The following is a 26560-nucleotide window of genomic DNA, read 5'->3' as shown; positions in this document are numbered from 1 at the left end:
CATTTGCTATTATTTTCTCCCACTCTGAAGGCTGCCTTTTCACCTTGCTAATAGTTTCCTTTGTTGTGCAGAAGCTTTTAAGTTTAATTAGGTCCCATTTGTTTATTTTTGCTTTTGTTTCCAATATTCTGGGAGGTGGGTCATAGAGGATCCTGCTGTGATGTATGTTGGAGAGTGTTTTGCCTATGTTTTCCTCTAGGAGTTTTATAGTTTCTGGTCTTACGTTGAGATCTTTAATCCATTTTGAGTTTATTTTTGTGTATGGTGTTAGAAAGTGTTCTAGTTTTGTTCTTTTACAAGTGGTTGACCAGTTTTCCCAGCACCGCTTGTTAAAGAGATTGTCTTTAATCCATTGTATATTCTTGCCTCCTTTGTCAAAGATAAGGTGTCCATATGTGCGTGGATTTATCTCTGGGCTTTCTATTTTGTTCCATTGATCAATATTTCTGTCTTTGTGCCAGTACCATACTGTCTTGATAACTGTGGCTTTGTAATAGAGTCTGAAGTCAGGTAGGTTGATTCCTCCAGTTCCATTCTTCTTTCTCAAGATAGCTTTGGCTATTCAAGGTTTTTTGTATTTCCATACAAATTGTGAAATTATTTGTTCTAGCTCTGTGAAGAATACCGTTGGTAGCTTGATAGGGATTGCATTGAATCTATAAATTGCTTTGGGTAAACTAATACAATATTGTAAAGTTTAAAAAAAAAAAAAAAAGATTCCCAAACTGGAAAAAAAAATTTTTTTTCCAAAAAGGTGTTTATTTTCTTTTGTCATCCTTCTATTTTTTTTTTTCATTTGGGTATCTAGAAACTGCTGCTTTCTGTATTTTGTTACTAGGTCATTTGCTACATAGGGATTTTTGTCTGTTGTAACTTTGAGAGTGTATCATTTTAATTTAGCAATATAATCTTTTAAAAATGTGCTTATACTATAATTTTGTGGGGTTTTGATATTAAAGTTACCACTGTGTATTTTTTTATTCATTTGTCAAATCGTTTTTTTCTTGCCTTTTTTCAGTTCTTCTTCTAAATATATTTTTGTTTAAAATTAAATATATGTGAAATAAAAATATAACATATAATGTTCATACAATAAAAATATATATGAAATAAATATGTATATAGTAAAAAAAATTAAAAAAAAAAAAAAAAAAACTCACCTTCCAATGCAGAGGATGTGGGTTTGATCCCTGGTTGGGGGACTAAGGTCCCACATGCTTTGTGGCCAAAAAGAAAAAAAAACATAGAATAGACACAATATTTTAACCAATTCAATAAAGACCTCAAAAATGGTCCACATTTAAAAAAAAAAAAAAAAAGGAAATGCATTTGCTCTTTCTTTATAAAGTATGGTAGGGGTGTGGTTAAAGGTTTTCTTGCCACCTTTTTATTAATAGATCAGTAAATGTTTATGAAGGTGTGAGTGGAAGTGGGGTCATAGCACCCAAAGAAAGATGTAACATTCTAGAAGGGAGGGGCATTTCTTTGGGGAGCACCCATGCTTTCCCACCCCCACAATTAAGAAGCATGTTACAGTTAAGCTACAAAACCCAAACAAGGCAACTTGTCAAAAAGGAAGACCTTTTGGCTGTAGCTGCTGCATGGAGGAATATTTGATCCTAGGAAAGCCAGGGTGACCCTGGAGCCAGAGATCTGAGTAGGGGAGACACGCCTCCAGGCCACGGCCCTGTCCTGATGGAAAGATCTCTGTGGTCACCCAGACCCTCTGCAGAGGGCACTGTCCATGTGCTGCTTCCTCAGACTGGTCCACAGGCGTTTTGCAGGATGCCCGCAGTGGGCTTGGAGGAACTGGGCAGACGCCCCAGTCTCCACATCTATAAACCCGTGTGGGAACTGAATGTGTGCTCTCACATTGTTGGTAGCTTCAGAAGTCTCTAGTATAAGTTAAGTTTTTATGAATGAATTCTTTGTCTTCATAAAATACTTAGTTCCCCCTTCAGGTTTTCAGCAGAAATGCTAGAGCAGGGTGGGCCCAGCAGGTCCACCTGCTGCTCAGGAGACTGCTCTCCCACCCCCACCAGGTATCATGACACAGCTGTGGCAAGTCCAGTAGACACCGTGCCTGCCGCCCAGAAAGCGCACGTCCACCAGCACACAAGTCAGGCAGTCACTCAGAGCCCGGGAGTGAGTGGTGTGGGCTGGTCCCTCAGGGACCAGACACTGGGTCAGCAGTGGCTGGACACTGAAGCGGCAGACTGCTGTGCAGTTGCTAAGTCATGTCCGACTCTTTACGACCCCATGGATTGCAGCACGCCAGGCTTCCCTGTCCTTCACTATCTCCTGGAGTTTGCTCAAACTCATGTCCATTGAGTTGATGATGTCATCCAACCATCTCATCTTCTGTCAGATCCCATCTCCTCCTGCATTCACTCTTTCCCAGCATCAGGGTCCTTTTCAGTGAGTTGGCTGTTCATGTCAGGTGACCAAAATACTGGCACTTAAGCTTCAGCATCAGTCCTTCCAATGAGTATTCAGGGTTGATTTCCTTTAGGATTGACTGGTTTGATCTCCTTGCATTCAAGGAACTCTCAAGAGTGCAGAGAAAATGTGCAGTGTGTGTTTCACTTTACAAATTCTTATTGGAAATCTAGAGTTTCAAAATATACTTCAAAAATATATATTTTTTTAATTTAAATTTATTTTTTTTTAATTTTTTTAATTTTAATTAGAGGCTAATTACTGTACAATATCGTATTGGTTTTGCCATACATTTTTTAACAAATCCTACTTTTCCTCCAAAGTAAAGGAGAAAAGAATAAGAGTCTGGGAAGTTCAAGTAAGCCTGAAACCACTTCACCCTTCCTCACTGCTCATTTTACAATTAAAGTGTCAGCATGTTTATTATTGCAAGAAATGTATCGTTATTAACACCTTAATTTTATAATACAGTTTAATGTGAAAAGAATATGAGTGCTCTGCAATGCACGCCTTCTGAAAGCCTTCTCTAGTCCTACACCGAGTCCTCTCTTCTGTGCGAGCAGTATAGTGGTCTGCAAGTCCTTTCCCGTAAGATGTAACACAGTGAGAATACAGACTCAGAATTCAACATCAGACTCTTCCTTCCTTTGATATGATACGATGTGACATAAGTTGGAGTGTTTAAAACTGCATGGTGACTAATAATACTATATTGTGAGCTCGAAATTTGCTAAGAGTAGATCTTAAGTGTTCTCACCGCACACACACACAGAGTAACTCTGTGAGATGATGGCTGTATTAATTATGGTAATAATTTCATAATGTGTGCATTATTAAATTATCACATTGTGCATCCTAAATAGATATACTTTTTATTTGTTAACTATGCCTGGATAAAGCTGGAGAAAGTGATGTTGGCTCTAAAGTTGTACTTCAACAAATGTTTAATCCTCGGAAGCTAGAATTTCAAATTTCAGTGTAGTCAGAGACAGTCTTACTCCAACAAATGTGAGAAGAGATTGTCACTGTGCATTTTCTCCTCCTCGGCAGTGTGTGAATTTCCTCAGAATACAACCTGTGTGTTCTAAGCACGCCACTGAAACTCATCTGGGAAAGATTCAGAGACTGCCTCTATAGTGAGATCTGGTCCATGCCTTACTCTTTCCTGCGGAAGCTGTTACAGCTTTGGCCCGTGTGGCAGCTGCTCTTGCCTCGTGGCTCAGGGGACTGCCCTGTCTCAGCTGTCTGTCTCTATCTCTGTGTTCGTGCCTTTGGCAGCCTCTCCTGTTGGGAGGACAGGGTCGCAATCCGTGACTGCTCAGAGGCCCTTTCAGTTCCTACTGCCTCCTGTGCTACCTTCACCTGGCGCTTATTAGAGATGCAGAAACCCAGGTCCCCAGGAGTTTCTGATCTGTATTTTAACACAATCTCAGGTAATTCATAGGCCCTCCAGGGCTTGAGAACCAGTTTCACGAGTTCCTGGTGTGATTATTACTGAGGTCAGTGCTCTAACGGAGTGGCTGGATATGAATGTGTGCATGCTAAGTCGCTCAGTGTGACTCTTTGTGACCCTATGGACTTTAGCCCAGTAGGCTCCTCTGTCCTTGGGATTTTCCAGGCAAGAATGCCGGAGTGGGTTGCCCTTCTCCAGGGGATATTCCCAACCCAGAAATTAAACCTTTAACCTGCATTGGCAGGTGGGTTCTTTACCACTAGCACCACCTGGGAAGGTATGAATGGGGAATCTTTGTGTGTGAGTCTGGAGGGACCCAAGGCCATCCACCTGGCAGGGGCTGGCTTGCACTCTGGGTTTTTCTGGACATCATTGCATCTCTGCCTTCCCACAAGCTGGGCCCCAGCTGCATCTGGCAGAGCGCTGCAGTAGCTGTTCTCTGAGCCTGGGGACCCGCTCCCAGCCAGACCCATCTACACTCGTGGAACCAAACTGGAGCTTCTTTGTGAGCAGGCTCTGCTTCCTGGTTTTTGGTATGAATTTCTCAGCCACTGCATGGGTGCCGAGCAACTTTATTAAAGGCAAAAGGAAGTGCTTTCTTTCTTTGATAAATCATTGCTTCCACTCTTTCATTTGAAAGTTGTTCACGTTAGTACAAAAGAGAACATATGACCGCCATGAGGACATTGGTGTGGATATGGCCCATCTGAAAAGGCATCTACTCATTTCCCTGCAGGGCTGCCCAGGTGGCGCTGTAGTAGAGTCCACCTACCAGTGCAGGAGGCACAAGAGATGCGAGTTCAGTCCCTGGGTAGAGAAGATCCTCTGGAGTAGGCTACCCACTGCAGTACTCTTGCCTGGAGAATTCCAGAGACAGAGTAGCCTGGCAGGCTACAGTCCACGGGGCCACAAAGAGTCGGACACAACTGAGTACAGCACATCAGTGGTGGTGTGAGCACTCACCTGTGTTTAGTGTTGGTCTTTCTTACCGGACTGTTAGTTCCGTGAGTACAAAGACCATTTGCACCCCCAGCAACAGGCACAGAGCCTGGCGTGTATTTGGGCCCAGGAAACATGTGATGAACGACACGTGAGCACATTTATTCTCCTACGAACATCACCAGCAATCTTCAAACATTTGGAGCAGAGGCTGCTTGTCAGGCTGCCTGTTATTAATACTTTATTTTCCAGTGGTTATGGAGCTCTCAGACTTAAAAAGGCATTATTAGTATTGCTTAAGAAGAAATGTTGATGGAAACAAGTCCAATGGCATTACGGTTAGAAACTTGCTAGGTGTCATTTTTGAGGGATTAGATAACTATGTTGTCTGGTCGACTGAACTGCCTGTTTGTTGCAAGTTGGGACTTTGCTGGACTGGTTTTCAGGGCTGGAGGGGAGAGATAAGTGAATCTTCTAGTGAGAGGTCATCTGTTTTGAAAGCAGGGAAGATTCCACGAACCAGATCCAAGTGTTACAACATAGGGAACTGCCTCAGACCGCTCTGGATAAGGAAGCCCCCCAATTAAACATGAAAGCAAAAATTCACCATGCTGTCCTCTTTGCAAAGCCCGTGCAATCCAAAGCACTGAGTGCTTAGATGTTCACAGCTGTGAGTAGATTTGGGGGTGAAACTGATACCCAAGGACAGGCGAGCTTCTCCCACTAGCACCAGAGGATGAGCAGCCCTGCATCCTTGCCTCTGTGCTGCAGAAGCTGTTTCCACAGAGAACGCGCATTTCCACAGAGAAGAGCAGACAGGCAGGGCGGGTAAGGCAGGTCCTCTCCATGGCCTCCTGCCATTCCTCCCTCTCAGGTAGTGGCTTGGTCATTAGAAGAATGTCTTGGGCATCTTTGCATTTTCCTTGGCAAAAAGAACAGAAGATCCTGCCTTTCCAGAGACTTCTCTCGTCCTCACACTCAGCCGGCTGGGCCAAGCTTGCTGCTGCTCTGTCTTCCTCTCTGCCCCTGACTCGGCCACCACCCCTGATTCTTTCTCCCTCTGAATTACACTCAGAGAACCACCATTAAAACCAATTCAATATTGTAAAGTAATTAGCCTCCAATTAAAATAAATAAATTTAAATATAAAAAAAAAGAAAAAAGAAAAAAAATAAAAACAGACTAGAAATACACCAGTCTGCAGCGTAATGGGTGATTGTTTTATCTTTTGTTTTAGATAACCAAGCTTTCCTGGATAGTGTCAATTAATTGAACTTAATATTAGAAGACCTTCCCACTTTACCAGAATAAAAAGGCATTTCAGTGATGCAACTGAGTGTGTGGTGTAGTTAATTCAGCTGTCTAAGAAATGTATTTGTTGAATACAAGTTCTGTGTTCAGCCCCTTGTTCTGTGCAGGGGGCTCCTTGCTGTCTGATTCCATCAAGTCACATGGTATTGTGCATTTAAAATCAGTTATGAAGATAGGTCTCATGTTAAGTATCTTACCACAATACAGTGTTTAAAAAGTAAATACATTATTTGATTTTTTAAGTCAATTCATACCCTTAGAGTCCATCCCCGAAAGATTTAGACAGTGTGTCTGAGGCCACTTTCTGAGAGAAATGATACCAGTTTACTTAGGTGCGTGCATGCTAGGTCGGTTCAGTCACGTCTCTGTGACCCTATGGACTGTAGCCCACCAGGCTCCTCTGTCAGGCAAAAATACTGGAGTGGATTGCCATGCCCTCCTCCAGGGGATCTTCCCAACCCAGTGACTAAACCCACATCTCTTTCATCTCCTGCATTGGCAAGCGGGTTCTTTACCACTGGCGTCACCTGGGAAGGCTAGTTTACTTAGGTAGTCGTGGTGAAACGAGCAGCCGAAGAGCCTCTGAGACCACACCATCACCTAGGGTGCTCCACTCTAAACCCCTAACACCCACATCCCTCCCCACCTCCTAAGCTCCCAGCCCACAGCCGCCCTCCATGCCCCAGCCGGTCCTCCCTGCCCTCTGACAGCACACTTTGCAGCAGCCCTGGCCCACCTGTGTGCCACAGGCCCTCCCCCCACTGCCGGCCCGCTGTGCGGGCTTTCCTTCTCAACAGTGCCAGACTGGCATCAGCATGCTGGCTCGCTTAGTGGGTGGACCTGTCTCCCTGCTGCCTCCCTCGCTCCAGTCTTCTCGTAGTCTGCTCATGTTCTGTTCCTTTCTTCTTTCTCCCCCCGCCCCCCAACCCGTGTTCCTCTGCATAATGAAAAGCTACTCTGCACCATACATTCAAGCATCAGATCCTTTAGGAAGCTGTTTTGTTTTGTTTCTTAAGGTGTCCTCTGTCCTCTGTTAGTTGAGAATTAGCAGTCTAAGCTGTTGCTGTAACTTCTTTCCAGCTTGTCACATTCTGTCTCTCCCTGGACTGAGTCTCTTCAGGCCTGGAGCCAGTATACAAGTATCTTGTGTTCAGTAGATGGTGACAAATGGATGGATGGATTGGCTAATTAACACTTTACAGTAGCACACCTTTGGTGCAAGGATCACATTAACATAACCCACATACTGGGTTACCTTAGAGTGAGGTCCTATAATCAGCACACAAAACACAAGACTAGGTCTTGGATTCCTTCTTCATGCACTGGCTTGCCAGAGAGGATACTGAAAATGATCCACCTGGCTCCTCCAATTTTACCAGAATGTGTCTTAAATGTCTTGTCTGGAAAAAATGTGATATGTGGCTATAGACCCTTCTTGGTGTGGCCTAGTAAGTTTCAGTGAATTTGTGGAGTGATGGTGATGTTGTGGTGAAAGCCAAGGAATAAAAGAAGTATTTTCTGCTCTAGCAATTAAGAAATAAACATTCAAAGTTCACTTATAGTAATTAGCATAACCATTTCTTTGATAAATATGGAGAAAAGAAAACATGACTAAAAATACTGCATATTTCTGTTCAAGATTATGTACCACCCTGAAGAACTTCATCCCACCTTTATCGTGTATTTCATTTCATGAGGCTTTCTAAAAGGAGCTTTAAAGCTGCGGTATATCTAGTATAAATGTCAGTTTAAATCCAAGGTGCAGTTTTGAGAAGGAAAGTCTATAGGAGAAGACAGAGAAGGATTAAAATATGGGGGAATTATAATGAAAGACTAGAGCAGCTGGACTTTGCCAGCTCAAACACAGAATTAAAGCTCTGTGTGTGTGTGTACATGTGTGCAAGTCTAATTAGGGAGAGTGAATAAAGGAATAGGGACATGATCAAGAAAGCTATGGATTCAGTTATAGGAAAACTCTCTGCTGTAGTTCAGTCATGGTTTTAAGATGTCCAGACTTGTTAATATTTTCCTCCTGTGCTATTGGCACAAAATGTTGCTGTGACACTATATACTCCTTCAAGCAAATCTCAAAGCTTTGTTTCAGCTTGTTTTGTTGAAATCTGTGTGTTTCAAGTCTCTACCAAGTTTTTTAAAGGCACATTTCGGCATGAAATTAACTAAATCATTCATGATAGAGGCTGAACCCCATACAAGGTGTAGACTCAGGTTCTGGAGACTTATTTGACTTTGTTGGTATTTTCAGAATTTCAAAATTGCAAATTTAAGCTCTACAACTGTGATGTTGCCCAGGATACCTTTTACTTACAGCCTCTGGTTGGAAAGCCATAGGGGTTCCTGTGTGAATACCACGGATCTGGAGATTTTTGTGATGCTGCATTGTCATCATACACAGGTTTGGACTTGGCGTAACTAACTCCAAGGACAGACCCTTGTGAGCTGTGCACTTGGCTGACAATCGGGAGCCATCGCCACCTGATTTGCCCCCAGGTCCCCCGCTCCCATCCACAGCCCCAGGCCCAGTCCAAGACAGGCCACCCCTCTTGCCTGACTTGATTGAACTCAAGGTCTTTCCCTAGGATCCAAGCATTTAGTTTTCCCTTACTACCGTGACAGCTCACAGTCCAGATTTTTACTTGGGAAGGTCAGTGCTCCTGACATCATGCTCTTCTGTGCTTCTGTACTGAGCTGTCCACCTCTCTGTGGATTCAGACTCCCTAACACCTGCCAGGGTTGGCTGTAACCCTGCCACCACGTTAGTGCCTGGCTGGAAAGCTCAGTGCACGGGCATCTCCAGAGATCTTGTTCAGGCATAGATTTTCATTCTGTGAGTCTATGATGAGGCCCAGGATTCCTTATCGCTAACAGACTCTCACAGGTGAGGCCAATGTTGCCAGTCTGCAGCCCCCACTCCACAATGTGAGACTCTAAACTGTTCTGCATGTGCCTAACTGGTCTCTCCACACTGTTCTTGAGACCTTCTGGGCCCCTCTCCGTGGGTCAGTAAGGCCGTTTGTTTAAATTAGAAGAGGGAGATTATTTAATTTTATGAAGGTGCAACATGGCATAGAGAAATGTAATTCTTGTTTTTGCATTGAAAAAAACATTGAAACCACATGCTGCAAAAATAATGGCTTTTCTGTTTATAAGAAAAAATCACAGCATTTGAAAATTACAAGCTACTGACATCCCACATAGAGGGGAAGAGTCCCCTGTCACCAGGACACTGCCAGAAGCCAGGCTCATTCCCATCAGCTCTGGGCTTCAGCCTAGGGTGCTGGCTCTTCAGACAGGTAGCATGTTCTAGGGGTGCCAGTTCCTACAAGACCTCTGCCTCAGAGCTTGTGCTTCTGAATAAGTTGTGTAATTAAACTTCTTGTTTTGAGAAAAGTGGAGACTCACATGTTGTAAGACATGGTGCCAAGAAGCCCCGTGCAACCTTTTGTCTAATTCCCCAGTGGAGCATCTTGTTGGAACAGAACATCTCCTCCCATAGAACCTCTTACAGACACATTCACTTCTGGTCACCATCTAGGTCCTGCTCCAAAAAGCAGCAGGTATTTTTAAAACACAAACCTGAGCATGTTCCTCCTTGTTTGAAATCTTCTCATGCCTTTAAAATGGAGAGTCCTCAGCAGCAAGCCCTTTAACGGCCCCCTGCTTCCCCTTACCCTGCTCTCTGCCAGACTCATGTCCATCCAGGGGACCTTCCACAGTCACAGCTCCTCCTGCAGGAAAGCCTGTCGAGCCCTTCCCCACACTTGGTCAGGCTCCTGAAGAGCTCAGATGAATGGCTGTAACTCAAAGGATCCTGCCAGGGCCTCTCAGACGGGATCAGGGTCTACCTTCCATACCCTCCCCCAGCCACACTCACAGTGCACGCATCAGCGAGCAGTTCCATGAGTTGGTGGCTGTCCGTCACCCCCTCTGGACTGCAGACTTCCTGAGGCAGGAGCAGCGTGAGTCCGTTCTCAGCTGTGTCCCTGGACCTCGTGTGTGCCTGACACACGCTGATGCTACAGTGACGGACTAATGATGATGACAACAGCGATGGCCTCTGGGAGCCAGACACTGTCTTACAGATGTTAACAGTTTAATCCTCACGCTGATTCCACAAGGCAGGCACCTTTACTCCCATTACAGAGGAGGAAAGACAGGCTGAGTAAGAAATAATTTGCCTGGGGTGATACCACCAGTCCCTGCAGAGCTGGCTCAAAGGCAGTCATCAGAGTTGGAATCCTCAAGCTAGGACAGGAGTATTCACCACAAGCAACCTTTGTGCTGGGCCCCATGCATGGTGGTCAGGTGTCCAGTGAGAGCATCCACTGCATGAATACAGAAGGGAAGTGGTCCCAAGACTGCCCTCATTAACCAGGGCATAGGAGACACCAAGACTTTCATTCTAGTGGGCTTGATTCTCAATAGTTTCCTTATGTTGACTTTTTAATAGCTTATGTATTAGGTAGGGGCTTCCCTGGTGGCTCAGTGGTAAAGAATGCACCTGTAATGCAGAAGACACTGGAGACTCAGGTTTGATCCCTGGGTCTGGAAGATCCCCTGGAGGAGGGCATGGCAACCCACTTCAGTATTCTTGCCTGGTGGGCAATAGTCCATGGGGTCACAAAGAGTCGGGCACAACTGAGCAACTGAGCACACACCCACAGAACATTAAGTAGACATGAATTAGAAAACTGAGATTATTTGCATGTGTGAAGTATAAAACATTTTGTAAATGTTATTTTATTTGTAAGTGGATGAGGGTATAATGAACATGACACTCATTATATGAACAATATTGTAGGATTTGGAGTATAAAATTGACTTAGGAATTGTCCTGTGAAATAGCCACAAACATCCCGTAACACTCCCCATTTAACCTCAAATCAACATTAAATAAGAAGTGACTGGACTTAAGGGCAAAAACTGCAAGTGTATTTCTGGTGGTAAAACCATTCCCAGTGACAATTAATTTATTGTCTAGTTAATAAGAGTTCCCTTGTCCCTTAGCACGTTAATACTTGCTCCCAATTACTATTTAATATTTTTGATTTTGTATTTCTTTTGCAAACTGAGCGATCATTTGATGAATGGCTGGATTCTGCTGCCCAACTTTTGAACTATTTCCAGCGTAAAATTACAATCCCAGATAATCATGCCACAAAGATCTGGGTCTCATTATGAGGGAGAAAAGCTGGGAAACGGCCCAGTCTGACCTCCCCCAAACCAAACAGCCATGGCTTTTTCTAGTTGTTCTACAAATGATTCAAATTTTTTAGTAATTCTAAAAACTGATGTGTTTTTTCCATGAAAGGAAGTGTTACCACATTTTCCAAAGGAGGAGGATCTATATCCTTGCTCTTTCATCCTCTCATTCCCACCCCCTCACCCTTGCCACCACCCACACAACATCTGTAGTTCCTAAACTAAAAGCACAAATTATTATGAAAGTTAATTGAGCTTACAAAGAAATGTTTGTGTAGGAAACTTTCTCGGCTTCAAGGAGAGGTCTGGTTTGAGTGGCCATTCACCAGGGTAGAAATCAGCTCACTGAAGGCATTCCTGCAGCCCCACAGGAGCAGCCCCTTCTGCTGCCACCACCCCCGCCTGCAGATTTGATCATGTGCCAGAATAAACAGTTCGATGATGAGTTCAGTTAAAACATAAAGTACACACTCACAGTTTTTCACCACTCTGGTTACTGGCCTCAATAACCAGATAGTCAGCAAGAAAAAAAAAGTAGGTTACAGATTACCAACTAATTACATCCACCGCATTAGGCCCAAGCCCTCCAGCCACTTGAAAGGCCCTTGGACACAATCCTCACTCGGCACTGGCCTTACAGGGACCTGCAGGCCCCAGACTGCCAAGAATGACTTTATCCCCATCAACATGTTCTGTCAGATTGAATGGCACAGCCTGAGAATCCCAGACTGGCTAAGAACAAATGAAAAGGTTTGCCATCTCTTGGAGTGCATTGTTGAGCCTGGATTTGGTACTTAGACATATTGTGGGGCTCGGCAGCTTTCCCTTGAGGTGGTTTTTAGACCCAGGGACTTGGCTCCAGCCCCAACACTTCACTCCTCTCCCTTAACTACCAGGAGTCTCTTAGACATATGATCACAAGCAAATAGATGGAGGGCATATTGTTGAAGCCTTGTAACTTCACTTACAGCACCTGCCCTTCGAAAGACACTAACCATGATCAAAGGCAGCATATTTTGCTCCTAGAGATGAGTCTCTGATTGTCCCCAAGAGGAAAGAAATTCAAATAGTTTGCTACTAAGTGATAAGGTTGATTCCCTGGTGGCTTAGACAATAAAGCATCTGCCCACAATGCGGGAGACCCTGGTTCAATCCCTGGGTCAGGAAGATCCCCTGGAGAAGGAAATGGCAACCCACTCCAGTACTTTTACCTAGAAAATTCCACGGATAGAGGAGCCTGGTGGGCTACAGTCCGTGGGGTCGCAGAGTCGGACACGACTGAGCAACTTCACTTTACTTTGAGTGATAAGAAAGGGGCCTCCCTGGTGACTCAGATGGTAAAGAATCTGCCTGCAATGCAGGAGACCCAGATTTAATCCCTGGGTCGGGAAGATCCCCTGTAGAAGGGAATGGCTACCCACTCCAGTATTCTTGCCTGAAGAATTCCATGGACAGAGGAATCTGGCAGGCTACCTTCCATAGGGGCACAAAGGGTCAGACACGACTGAGCGACCGACACACACACAAGAGATAAGGAAACCCCACTCAGGACTCTTTGGCCTAGAATGATTGTCATGGTGGAGCAGTTTTACCTTGGTCATTGCACTTAAAGGAAGGCTCTCTAAGAACGCTTGGCAAGGAAGAGAATTACATAATGTCTTCTGTGAGCAGGAGAAAAGCATAAGAGAGAAGTTAAAGGTAGGAATTTTTTCAAAAGAAGATAAAAAGTATGTCTTGTGAATCCTGTGTGCGTTATTTTTAAGTATTCCCTTGGATAATAGTTAATAATGCAGCAAGGAAAGCAAGGGTAAGTTTTCTTGTCTGTTACTTAATAGACCATGTTTTTGGAAGAATCAGTCTGGTTAAATCCCAGATACATTCAATCAGAAAACGGGCTTTCAACAACAGAATTTTGTGTCTGCAGTCTGTAGCAAATCCAATTCTATTAGGCCAGGAGGATGTAATAGAAACTAAAACCTAAGAGAGACCCAAGCAAGGAAAAATACTTCCTCATCCAAGCCTGAGAGGAATTTACCATCAGCCCTACTATTAATAGAAGCAGTGGAGATTCCATTTTCATTGCTCATCTGCCACTTTAGTTATTAAACTTAAAAAAGAAGTGAATCAAGTCTGCTGAAAACCTATATATGATGTTAATATAGAGATTTTAGTAACTCAGCAGTATTTATTCATCTCTTATTGCTTGCTGAATTTCTCAGTGTAATAAGCTAAAGGGAAGCCAAAGGAAACAGAATGTTTGCTGTTGTTCTCAGGTGACATGTTATTCTTTAAAGAGACAGAATGTGCTGTGAAACAACAGAATGCTTTCACCACAAGTGAAAATGATGAGCAAGTGCACATCCACAAGAGGCAGCCACAGGGCTGAGGAGCCAGGAGGAGGAGCTGATGGGGGAGCCTCTCTGGAGGACAGCCTGTGAAGGGAGACCACACACGTGGAATTCCCGAGAGCGCTGGGGAGGCAGGATTCAGGGATCCTGAAAGCAAGGGGCTAAAAACAGCAGTGAGAGACTCTCATTGTCTTCGCATATCTGCACGCCCAGAGGTAGAGGAGAAATGAGCTGCATCTGTGTTAAGTCAAAGGCCATTATCAGGGGTCTAGCTTCAGGGAAGAGAAGGAATAATTTTGAGATAGCATTGTAGATGGAAAACTGGATTGCTTTACCGACTCATAGCAGGATTAACATTCTTAGTCACTGGGAAGGATAAGCAGAACTTGAGTTTTTGTTTGTCATGAATATGGAAAGTCAGGATTCCTGGACATGGATTTGGCTGTCCAGTTCTAGGAATAGATGTTGCTTCACACAGAACCGTAACCCGCATGTGTGCTTGCTAAGCCACATCCAGCTCTTTGTGACCCTGTGGACCATAGCCCACCAGGCTCCATTTCCATGGGATTCACGAGGCAAGAACACTGGAGTGGGGTGCCATCCCCCTCCTCCAGGGGCATCTTCCAGACCTAGGGATCAAACCCTCGTCTCTCACATCTCCTGCACTGGCACCTTACCATTAGTGCCACCTGGGAAGATTGTAAGCCCCACATACACATATAAATAACAGCTTGAAGCCCTTCACTTCCTTGTTAGTTCTTAGTACCTTATATCTTCAATCCCTCTATTTAGCTGATGATGAATTAGGAAGAATTTAACCCTAAGAAAACCCTTTTGGGGGCTTCCCAGGTGACACCAGCAGTAAAGAACCCACCTGCCAATGCAGGAGACATGTGTTCGATCCCTGAGTCAGAAAGATTCCTTGGAGTAGGAAATGACAACCCACTCCAGTATTCTTGCCTGGAAAATTCCATGGATGGAGGAACCTGACAGGCTACATTCCTTGGGGCTGCAAAGAGTCGGAGACTGACTGAACACGCGCACACACACACAAACCCTTTTGGAGTTTGACCTTAGGAGTGAAATTACCCACTTTAACCAGGTTTATCTTCTAGAAAGTCCAGGATAAAGGGAATTCTAATTGTGTGCTTCCCCTCCTCCTGTCAGGCCTTTCCCTAAATCAGAGATTGGCAAAGTACAATCCAGCGCCCAAATCCAACTGCTGCCTGTTTTACAAATAAAGTTTCATTGACACACGGTGGCACCTGGCCATCATTACTTGTGTCTGGTGCTGTCTTTGGCCCACAACAGGATCGAGGATTAGGACACAGACCATATCATCTGCAGACCTGAAAATATTTACTCTGGCTTTTTTCAGAAGTTTTCCAGTCCCTGCTCTGGAACAGCATACAGGGTGCTTCAGACTGTATTTCCTGGACTCAGACCTGTGTCAGTGAGAGGCAGCTCCGGTTGGCATCACCCATTCACACCTTTTTCCAGGCACATGGTCCATCTAATAGCAGATGGTTCTGTAGGAGAACTATGACCTTGAATTGCTGGCTTCTCATGGAGAGCTTTCACATTCTAGAAACAGTAGTATCTGAGCACAATCAAGAATCTTCTGCAGCAGAAAGTTGGCTCAGGCTTCTCCCGAGTCAACTGAGAAGTTGTTAGTGATTTCTGAGTCAGTCTTTCCTCATCACTGAGCCCAGGAATTGGGATGGGCTTTGGGTCACATTGTAAACCAAGGAAAGAGGCTGCATGCCTCCCCCACTGAAATGCAACTTAAAAGGAATATTTAAAGTAAGTAGGAGTAAGTGAAAAAATTGTTCATTTTAAAACAAGCATTAAATAAAAATATGTAAATACACACAGCACACAAATCCCAACTGCGAAGGGTCAGATGAAGCTTTTTGCTAAATGAAAAATAACAAGAGTAGAGAATGTTGTGAACACAAAGCTAGGAGCTCTTCTAAGGGAATTCTTCTAAAAGACACACAATAGGTGTGGCTTCTTCAGGCTTAAGTGCCCAACACAGGTTCCCTGATCAGATATGGGTCCAAATGTGCCCCCTTTCAGGCCATGGGCTCTGCGTTAGCTATGGTCAGTGTCCACTGTTCCTCCCTCAGCAGCAGGAGCCACAGCTGTTCGCCAGGCCACACGTAACAATGTGAGCAGAAGGCAGAGGGGTCAACCTCTGGGAGAGCTTGGAAGGAAGGAAGCAATTCATTCTACTGGGACCCAGTCCAGATTTAACTCAGATTCAAGTTGTAGTAATATTTATTGAGTCTACCATGTGTCAGATGCTTTGAGCACAGATTCTCCCATTTCCCTGAACCCTCCCAAGAGTCCCTGTTTTATAGGTGAAGAAAAAGAACCTCAGCGTGATAGAAACATGGTCCCAGTAGTGTTGGGACCAGAGTTCTTACCCAGTCCTTATGGCTCTAAGGCCATTGGTCATTGACAGGTCATTGTAAAATTTGGATGCTCTTGCTCTGTAGTCAGAATGGATAGGGGGTTAGCTTGCCCCTTTTCTGACTTTTCAAATCCTTTATGACATGACTGTGACGGATTGGTTCAAATAGTTGTGCTGAGGACTTGACACGTTTTGGTAACTTTTTAAAAAGCAAGCAGCTCGTTGGTGAAATCAAGCCCCTTATCTTTTTAGGGAGATTACTTTTCTCCTTTTATTGTTTCTCATTTGTTCCCAGGGGCAAAAGGGATACAATGATGCCCCCACAGAAAGCAATTCCAGCCTGAAGCAGCATAATGCAAGCTCAGACTTGAAAAATGGCTTAGAAATCTCAGCCCTGTTAGCTCTTTTCACGTCTGAACCCTCCTCCCCCAAATCCATCCTTTCCCAAGCAGTCCCAGTAGACCAGCTTCCTTCTGTCTCCTAACATCTTTGCTCCCTTTCTTCTGCTCCTTTTTCCTGTAGGTTCCCTTGTAGGAGAGTCACAGGTCCTCTTTGACCTCCTGAATGTCTCACAGCAAAGGCTGGGCAGAACACCGTGGGACACTCGAGGAGCTAGTCCTGGCCTTACTGTGGCTGGCGCCAGTGGGGAAGCACAGGGAGGGGTGCTGGGAACATCTTTGTTTTCAGAAGAAACCTTTGGTGTCATGACCTCTCCTGGTGTTAGTGATCACTCCCTTGTTTAGCTGTTTGTTGTCATTTACTCTGGGTTCTTTTTTGGGGGGTAGGTGACTCTCTGTGTGTTCGATTTTCCTTATGCTCACGAGTAAACCAAGTTAAATGGGTATCTATTTAGAGACGTGGCCTTGAAACAATTGTGCATTAGTGACTTATTTTTAAAAACAAAATCAATAATGATAGGAGAAAATATTTAAAAGCACATTCGGATTGTCTTGGGGTTGGGGTAGACATGCCACATGGAGCCCACACCCAGTCTTTCCACAGAGAAACACTTGCAAGAAAGATCCTTACCCTCCATTCTGGTTTAGACATCTTTTATTTCCTTGCAAATTATGTATCTTTTCCAGAATTGTTTTCATTAAGAATGCATGGAGAAGTGATTCTTAGAGATAACTATAGAGAACCCAGGAAGGATCACTCATGTGTATCTCCAGATGACCCAGAGGAGGGCAATGCAGGGGAGAAGGAGAAATGAAATAAGTCTTATTTTCTTAGTGTGGCAAATTGTGGGACTGGGTGTAGTGGAGTCACCAAGCCCAGCGCCTGGCACTTTTAGGCAGCCTCCTCTTTGCTGGGAACATGGAGTGACTTCTTTGCTTTACTGTGAGGAACATAAGGAATGTTCCCATTGGCGACTTCTCCTCTTGCGGGCCTGGGTCCTTCAGTGGCTCTGTTGCATGGCTGGGGGAAGTCCTGTGATTATTTCGTGAGTAAAGTCATCTCCCCAAAGGGCTGGTATGTCTCTTCAGGGCAGTGAGCACTTCTGATTCATTCTTGACAACTGTTGTTGAGCCATTTTATTAAATGTGTTTTAGTTGAAGCAGTGAATGAACAGAAGAACAAGCAGCCCTCGTGGCCCTGGTGCCGACCACAGAGCAAGAGGGAACAAACGTTTGCTCAGTGGCCAGCAACATCTACAGCCGTGGCTCCCCAGGCTGGGGTGCTCTTCGGCCGGGCTGGTGTTTGGGTGAGCTCCAGAGGAACAGCACCCACCTTAGGGAGCATTCCCCAGCCTTCCTCATTAGGGGGAGTCACAGAGGCCTGGGCAGGATAGAAAGCCGCTGCCTTCTGCTCTCCAGGTCTCTACTGAAGAGGGTCAGCGGAGTCAGAGGTGAAAGGTGCAGGGAGACAGAGGCTGTCTTAAGTCAGACTCTGAACTGTCAAGGTTTGAACCGGTTTCAAGTAGTGGTCTTTGACACCCACCCCATTAGGAATATTCCCTTTCCCACTTTCCAGGCTTACCTCTGTGATGACCATCTGCCCCCCACCCCTTGCCTCCGTCCTGCTCTGCTCTTTCAAGTCTCCTGCTTTTAGACAGGCAGACCATCCCATTTCAGTGACCCTCTGTGGTGAGAGGGAGTAACAGCCCTTCCTCATTTAGGTGATAGGCAGGTCTCAGCAGTCACATTCTTGAGGAAGAGCTTTGAAATTTGTCTCTGCAACTGTGCAGTGTCAAGTACTGACCTTGTGGCCTCTGCACTGGCCCTCACTGCTCGGGTTGAAGGACTCACCTGAAAACACAGCAGGGCTCTGAAGAAGTAGGTCAGAAGCATGAAAATCGAAGTGGGGGTGAAGCATCCAGGTGATGGGTTGGCAGTGGCGTTTCTCGCTTGAGAGGCATGCCTGTGTGTGGAGAGAGCCCCGAGCGTGAGAAAGCAGTAGTCCCCAGCTAGGAGATTAGAAAAACAGAACCCAGCCGGGAGGAGGCGCTGACTCATGATATCTCTAGAAAGTAAAGACCAGACACACTAAATTCTCTCTTGTTTATATTTTCACATGGAGAGATTTTAAACCAATTCCAATCTTCTGTCCTTTCTTCAGTGTACCCTGCTCAGCATTTAATATTCACTCAAGGAACACTCTAACCACATGTAATCTAGTTCTGTACTACCTAATATAGATTCTGGTGTATAATCTGATAATGTCATTCATCTGCCCATGAATTTTCATTCAGTATTTGTCCATCTGTTTAAATAAGGAGGACCAGGCACAAATTGTGTTGCCAAATACTCAAAAAAGATTTATGGGGCTGAATGAATAAAAAATTAATGGGTATGGCTTTCTGAAATCTTTTCTGGTCCAGGTTCATTTTTGATCATCCCAAATAGGTAAAATTCATTTCTTACTTACCAGCCATTCAACTACCTATAAAAATGGAATGGACAACCAGCTCCATGATTCAAAAGTTTTTCATTTCCATTGTCAGAACCATTCTCTGGACAGCATCCAATAAAAGTGAACAGTAATGTCTTTAATTTTAGAATTTTAAAGCATCCTCAATTTTGACACAACACAGCAGTTCTGTTGACTGCATTTAAAGAAGAAATCCACCCCGCCGCCCCAAGAGGTGGGGGTAGTTTGCTGGTATCCTTGAAGACACGTAGGCAGAAATAGATTGCAGTGGTTTGCCTGCTCTGAATACTGCTGTAGCAAAGCCTCAATGTCAGACATGATTTGTATTTAGAGAAATGTGTGATTTATGAAGCACTTTTGTGTCCACAATCTCATTACTGCTCACAACTACCCTGTCAAGGGCATCAAGCTGGTCCTGTTGAGACCCAGAGAGTTGAGATAACTGGCTGGAGATCATCCCATAATGATACATCACAGTCTTCACACTGATTTGGAGATGTCTAAGTTGGCTTAAAGCTCAACATTCAGAAAACGAAGATCATGGCATCCGGTCCCACCACTTCATGAGAAATAGATGGGAAAACAGTGGAAACAGTGTCAGACTTTATTTTTCTGGGCTCCAAAATCACTACAGATGGTGACTGCAGCCCTGAAATTAAAAGACGCTTACTCCTTGGAAGGAAAGTTATGACCAACCTAGATAGCATATTCAAAAGCAGAGACATTACTTTGCCAACAAAGTTTCGTCTAGTCAAGGCTATGGTTTTTCCTGTGGTCATGTATGGATGTGAGAGTTGGACTGTGAAGAAGGCTGAGCGCCAAAGAATTGATGCTTTTGAACTGTGGTGTTGGAGAAGACTCTTGAGAGTCCCTTGGACTGCAAGGAGATCCAACCAGTCCATTCTAAAGGAGATCAGCCCTGGGATTTCTTTGGAAGGAATGATGCTAAAGCTGAAACTGCAGTACTTTGGCCACCTCATGCGAAGAGTTGACTCACTGGAAAAGACTCTGATGCTGGGAGGGATTGGGGGCAGGAGGAGAAGGGGACAACAGAGGATGAGATGGCTGGATGGCATCACTGACTCGATGGACGTGAGTCTGAGTGAACTCCGGGTGTTGGTGATTGACAGGGAGGCCTGGCGTGCTGTGATTCATGGGGTCGCAAAGAGTCGGACACGACTGAGCGACTGATGCGATCTGATCTGATGCTGTCACTGGAAACCTTCCACCACCCCTCCCCGAGCTGGTCTTCCCGGGATTCATGCACAGCAGTTAGCTCCCAAAAAAGTGGACACAATGTGCACAGGTCTCCTAACTTGTAGTTTATTTTTAAAAAGTCATAAACTTGGTTTGGGCTTACTTTAATGGCTAAGGGGAAAATTATAGGGAAGGAAATCAACCAGGTACTCTGTGTCCCAACTCTAAAACAAAATAGGTGTTGTTTTAAAGTCTTCTGCTTGTTAGCTTAGATTTGAGTTTGTAGATGTGTCGATCATGCCAAGGCTTGGCATGTTTAATCCAGTAGGTGTATTATAACGCACATTGCAAATTACCAAATATTTAAGAGGACTTTTTGAGTGTTATATGTGCATTTCCAAGTTGCAATGTAGATTGAAATTCAGTTTGACAACAGTCTTTGGATGCCTACAGGATGAGGACTATGTATTAGGTATGAAATTAAATATGATCAAATAAGAAACTGTTGATAAAATATAAAGTTTTGAAAAATAAAAATCTTTTCAAAATTATAATGAAACTTTTCCCATTCCACAAAACCTTTTATTAAAGCCACAATGAAAATTTAAATACTATTTTGTACTTTTTAAAAATCATATTTGTGTTTACTTTTATTATATGTTTTCCCAACTTTTTCATTATAATTTAACTGTAGGTCAACATTCCTACAAACTTATATGGATTAAATAAATTTCACAGGCCAGTCTGATGCTATAATCACAATTTATGACATTTTTCTATGGAATAAACTTACTCTCTACTCCCTGAAATGAATGTAAAAAATGTATTGATAGATCAGGAAGAAAATGGAACTTGGAATCTCTTCAATTCCATCATTATTGAAGAGACACCAAATCTGTGCAATGCATGGCTTTTCCCAAGGGCTACCATATGCAACTGTTCTGAATACCAATGAAGTGAAGAACCTGCAGCTTCCTTACCCTTCTAACAGTTTCTATATCTAGTATTTTATTTGGTTACTTCTAATTTTTAAAGCACTTCCATAAAGCCATTCAATTAATAATATGCAAAACTTTGAAGAACATTTCTCAATTTTTATGAAATGTATTTTATTAAAAGTGTCATTCTTTTGGCCTTGTTCAACACAGAGTTTTGTAAATTATCTCCTCAGTAATATATTATATGGTCACTGTAGAAAATTTGAAAAATGCAGAAACTCTAAGGAGGAAATAAGAAAAACACCCCAAACCCAGTATTCATAAAAGACTATTGTTAACAATTTTTCTTCCAATAACATTTCTGTGCATTTTTTTTTTCAGATGTATAAACATACACATTTTGAAATTACCACCATAACACAATTTGAGTAGGCAAAAGAAATGATTAATCCTGATACTATGAAACCTCTAGCAAGCTCTCTGAGTATCTTTTCTTTATTTATTTTTAAATCCATTATGTAAATATCTTATTTGAGATTTCCTTAAACCTTTTCAGGATGAAAGTGGGCAAAATCTTCCTTTGGTTTTTAAAGCTTAATCTAATACGTTAAGTAGCCTAGAATGATTTTACAGTAACCAACTAGAAAGTTGTGAGAACTGACACTGTCCTGCGACATCCTGCCTCCTTCTCTACCACCAGACACAGGGAAACAAGAAAGGCTGAGAGGTCCATGTCAAGTCATCCAAGACTCTGGTCACATGACCACTATCAGCCCATTGCTTTCACATCTAAAATGTAAACACAGCATGTGTATTCACATCCCAGCAGTCAGTCCAAGGAGATATATGTGTATTCCACTTCTCCCCACTCTTTGTATTTGCATAATAAATAATTTTAAGTAGTGATGAATGTGAAGAGAAAAGAAATCAGAAAAATGTGATAGAATTCAGTAGGGAAGACTTAAGCTGACCTGGTCCCAGAACAGGCTTTTCTGAAGGGATGTCATGTCCACCGAGGTAGAATCTCAGTGACAAAAGGGACACAAAAATGCAAAGACCTGGGGAGAAAGGGAAGAGTGTTCCAAGCAGATGGAAGAGCCCTGAAGGGGGCAGGAACCTGGTGGCTGGGAGAAACAGAGAGGCTTGGCTGGACCAAAGGGCAGGGGAGGGAGCCTGAGAGAGATGGTAGGAGGGGCACAAGCAGGGGCCCATCCTCTGTTCTGCTTCCCTGGGAAACTTGGATGGTTCAAACCCAGAGCAATGTGATGTGATTTCTGCTTCAAAATGAGGTACTCTGTGGGAAATGAGGCAATAATAAAAACAGACAGTTTTAGAGGCCATGTGGAGAGATTTGCAAGTGCCCAGGGACCTTGGCTGCCATTAATGCATAAAGAAAGCAAATTAAAACAATTAGGCAATTCCAAAAGTATCTAAGTGGATTTGGGAAAATCTGGAGAAACCTGTTTTAGTGTTATGTCTTAGCCTTACAGATTTGTCCAGGCTTGTGGGCAAAGAGAGAGGTACACCCCCACAATGACACAGGAAAGCCACAGGCTCTCCCTGTCAAATCAGGCATGTCTCAGGACTTAAAGGTGGCAGACTGTTTTATTTTCAATTCAAATAAATTGGGGGGTGGGGTTTGGTTCTTCAGAAAGAGAACAGCCTGACTCTGGACAGCACATGAACCCTGGTACCAGTGGTGCCATGTGAGTCCATGAGCAGAAGCCCCAGACAGGCAGAATTGTCCTAACTGGAAACACATCTGCAGTTTGTGGTGTCTGGGTCAGGGGCTGTCTGAACAGGGCCACGAGGGAGCTCCCAGGGTGACCATGATGTTCTGGGCATGACAGGAGTATAGGTTACACGCTGCATGCGTTTGTTGAAACTCATCAGTGCTACACTTATTACTGATTATCTCATAGTTTGTGGTGTGACCTCAATAACCACTGTCAGTAATCTTGAACTGTAACCAGTGGCATGTCAGGATGAAGGATACGGCTATCTGTGCCTTACTTTGTAATGCATAGAAAAAATTAGATGGTAGGTATGTGTTAAAGTGAACATAATAAAATGCTACTTTAAGGATGCTCACAGTACAATTCTGTTAGGTTTTTGTCCATTTATGAATCATCATAATAAATTGTGAAGATGAAAAGCTGAGTGCTTTGAAGACCCCCTTCTTGTTTCAGTAGAATTTGTCTTCAGATTTGCGGGAAGGAAAGCAAATCTCTATCATGTTATGTGGAGCTTGACACAAACACTTTTAATTGTCTAGTTTTCAAAGGCTTAGCCTAATGTAATATTGAATTCTCTCTGAATAAATTGCTTAAAAACCTAATCCTAAATGCATATTTCAATGAAATTCTTAAAGTACAATATATTTTTTCTTTCTTCTTCCCATTGGATAAATATTCTTCTCACAGAGTAACTCTATTTAATGCCCAGTATTTGAGTAAGCCAACCAAATGCGGCCAGTTCACACAGTATCACCGGACAAGGACACATCCACGGAGGTCCCAGCGTCTGTCTGGGCACACCTTCTGTCAAGGCAGCTGTCACAGTCCCCAGTAGTTAGCTGTAACAAAAGAAACCTGAAGCTTTGTGTGCATTCACTTCTCAGAACAGCTCTGGGAGGCCAGAAAGGATTTTAGCAAGTCTGTATTTGAGAAAACCCTGCTGCGGAGCTCCGGGAAGTCCTTCAGTCTGCATACAGGGGAAGTGCTGACTGGAAGCTTTCTCCTGGCTGAGCTCAGAGCCTTTCCTCTCACAGCTTTGCCTTAGGTCTGCCTCGCTAGTTAGTGATTTTTATTTTTCAATATTACTGATTTAATGGTCTCACATTTAAATGTCCTGTATTACATAACATGAGATATTTGGTATAAAGATGGAGCCAAGATTATACCTTGTTCAGTCAAGAAACCCAGGCCAAGCCATTTGCATCCTCACCCCAGACCTGCTGTCTCCCTTTTTGTGTGTGGCAGAGAAGCCTCAGAATAAGCAGCCTTGTCATGTTTTCTGTTGCTGCTTTAGTCATTAACCCAGGAGTAGGACTCAAGATGGATTTGCCTTCAGCTCAGTCCAATAGTGTGTTGGCTGCTTTTTCTTAAGAATAAACATGTTGGGCAGTTGGGCAATTTTTTGCCATTATTAAAAAATATGTCAACATTTTGCATGAAAATTTAGGTCTGTTTCCTCAGAATAGATTTTCCAAAGTAGGGGAATCATCATGACATAGACTTAAAGCATATTTATTTGTATGCACAGTCTGTCCATTGTTTCCAAAATGTTTTACAAATTAACATTCATATCAATAATGTGTAATGTTGCTATTGTCTTCCAAATATAGGATCTTTTTTTAAATTGGAAAGTAATTTATAGTAACTGTAAATAGCAAAGGGTCATGGTAGGTATTCATCAAATAAGTCCTTTCAGTGCTCATTTAGCACTTTTTGAAAGAATAAATAAAAACACAAGTGTAGTCCTTTTGCAATTATTTTCTTCTTTAACAGGGTAAACTTACCTGACATGTTTTCCTTTTTAACTGATGAAAGTCATTTTCACATAATTTAGTAATAAAAATAGTTCAGCCAAGAGAAATTTACAAATGGATATTTTTGAGCCTTTAAAATGAAAACATTTGTGATTGCTTTCATCCTTCTGTGTACAGAAGAAACCCTTCGGAAACATGCTCCAACACCCAGTTCTAGTCAACAGTGGTCACCTGGCTGGCATGAAGGGCATGACCAATACTTGGGGCTGCCTAGACCAGAGCTGACCAGTTAGGCTGAAATTTAGGGACCATAGCTTCCAAGGTGTGCCAACAGAAAGGTCACCTCTTGTTGTCAAAATCCGGCACTTCCACTGATGCTGGCATCTTTAAGGACCTTCGAATTGGGAAATCAGTCTGGCCTCATCTGTATGCACTGCAGCCAACTGTGTGCAGTGATTCCAACTTGAGGTTGCAATCAGAGCAGCCCACACTCCTAAGTGAAGGCAGCCAGAGATGTTGGGTCTGTCCCATGTTATGGTTGAAAGAGTGATGAAATCACCGTGCCCTGGAGCCGGTGCAGGGGGCTCTGTCTTGTGAACCATTGCAGTTCCCTTGTGAGCATTCTCTCTACCACCAAATTTGAAAGAGACCACAGAAGGGAAAAGAGGGAAATCCTCACAAAGTCAAAGAGGAAGTAAGGGTTGCTTCATATTTAATGGTGGTGTAAACGCTTCACATTCATTATGTGCTGTCTGAACATGCGCTCAGTGCCTTGGCACCAAAATGCAAGAGCAGACAGTCAAATGATGCTCTGCAGAACACTACCGTGGGGAGGGAGCAAAGAACCTATCAAATAGAAATGCAGATTTGGGAAGAGTTCCTCAGGAAGTCCGCACATACTGACTCTGGTGTTGGTTTTGTGCTCAACCACCTGGTTGCAGATTGCAGCCCTGCCTGGTCAGGTCTGAATCAAACCTCCAAAGCCAGAGGCCGTATTTCCTCACTTATGGTAATTTTGGCTCAAAGTACAGTCGCTTACCAGCTCCCTGCTTCAAAAGTCCCAAACCTCTTTGTTTTCTTATGCTTGCCTATACATGTTGTTCAAAGAGCTAATTTATAAACATGACTTTATTATAATCCTCTCCTTTGCTTTTAAATATAGACTACCAAATGTATTCTCATAGTCTGACTTCATCCCCTAATTTAAAATGTTTTCTTATGTTAAGTTTGACAGCTGAAAACATCAGGGCATTAAGTGTGCCGAGGCCACATCCCAGCAACTGATGCCAAACCCTTGCCCCTCCACCTGGGTGGCAGGCTCCTTAGAGGGTGGCAGATACAAAGACATGCTGGTTTCTTAGCAACCAAGTGTGTTTTCATGTTACTTTCTAAATTTTATGTAATATTTGATTTTATTCTTCGGTGCATCAGTTTAGAATATTTTTTGTCTCCGGTCAATGGATTTTAATTTACAGTCTTGTCATTGATTTTAGGTTGTACAAAGCTGTGGTAGGAAACTATGTTTGTAAATAGTCTTTCAACACATAATAATGTGACATGTTATCTTTTTGCAAAGTAAAAGTTAATTATATATTTATTAACATTGTAAATATACAATTATTGTCTATTTTTTCATGCATTTTACTAAAACTCTTCTAGACGGTTTGGTCTCAAAGATTTCCATAGGGTTTTCATCTGTTTCTCCTTGAATTTTTAATATTTTTAAACAGTTGCATGCATTATAGAGATGAACTAGTCCTTAGTTTGAACTGCATCTTGTATAAACTTTTAAACATTGTTTATCATGTTTGTCCTGAATGGCCTTCAATCAGAATTACTATCCTAAGTCCCTGAAGCATGCAGTTAGTTGAGGATTGTGAAGATTGTTTTATTTTAGTTTTTCTACTTTACTTTATTTCATGTGATACCTTTTTTCCC

The 26560-nt window shown here is 43.2% G+C and overlaps 1 protein-coding gene across 1 annotated transcript in view; it reads left to right on the top strand.

The window, feature by feature from the left end:
* Positions 1-26560, top strand: part of EGFR (epidermal growth factor receptor) — a 221354-nt gene that overhangs the window by 117900 nt on the left and 76894 nt on the right. The window lies entirely within an intron of this gene.

Source organism: Bos indicus, chromosome 22 (genome assembly GCF_029378745.1).
Source record: "Bos indicus isolate NIAB-ARS_2022 breed Sahiwal x Tharparkar chromosome 22, NIAB-ARS_B.indTharparkar_mat_pri_1.0, whole genome shotgun sequence".
Taxonomy (NCBI): Eukaryota; Metazoa; Chordata; class Mammalia; order Artiodactyla; family Bovidae; genus Bos; species Bos indicus.
The sequence above is the reverse complement of the archived record's forward strand: the minus strand, read 5'-3'. Positions and strand labels throughout refer to the sequence as shown.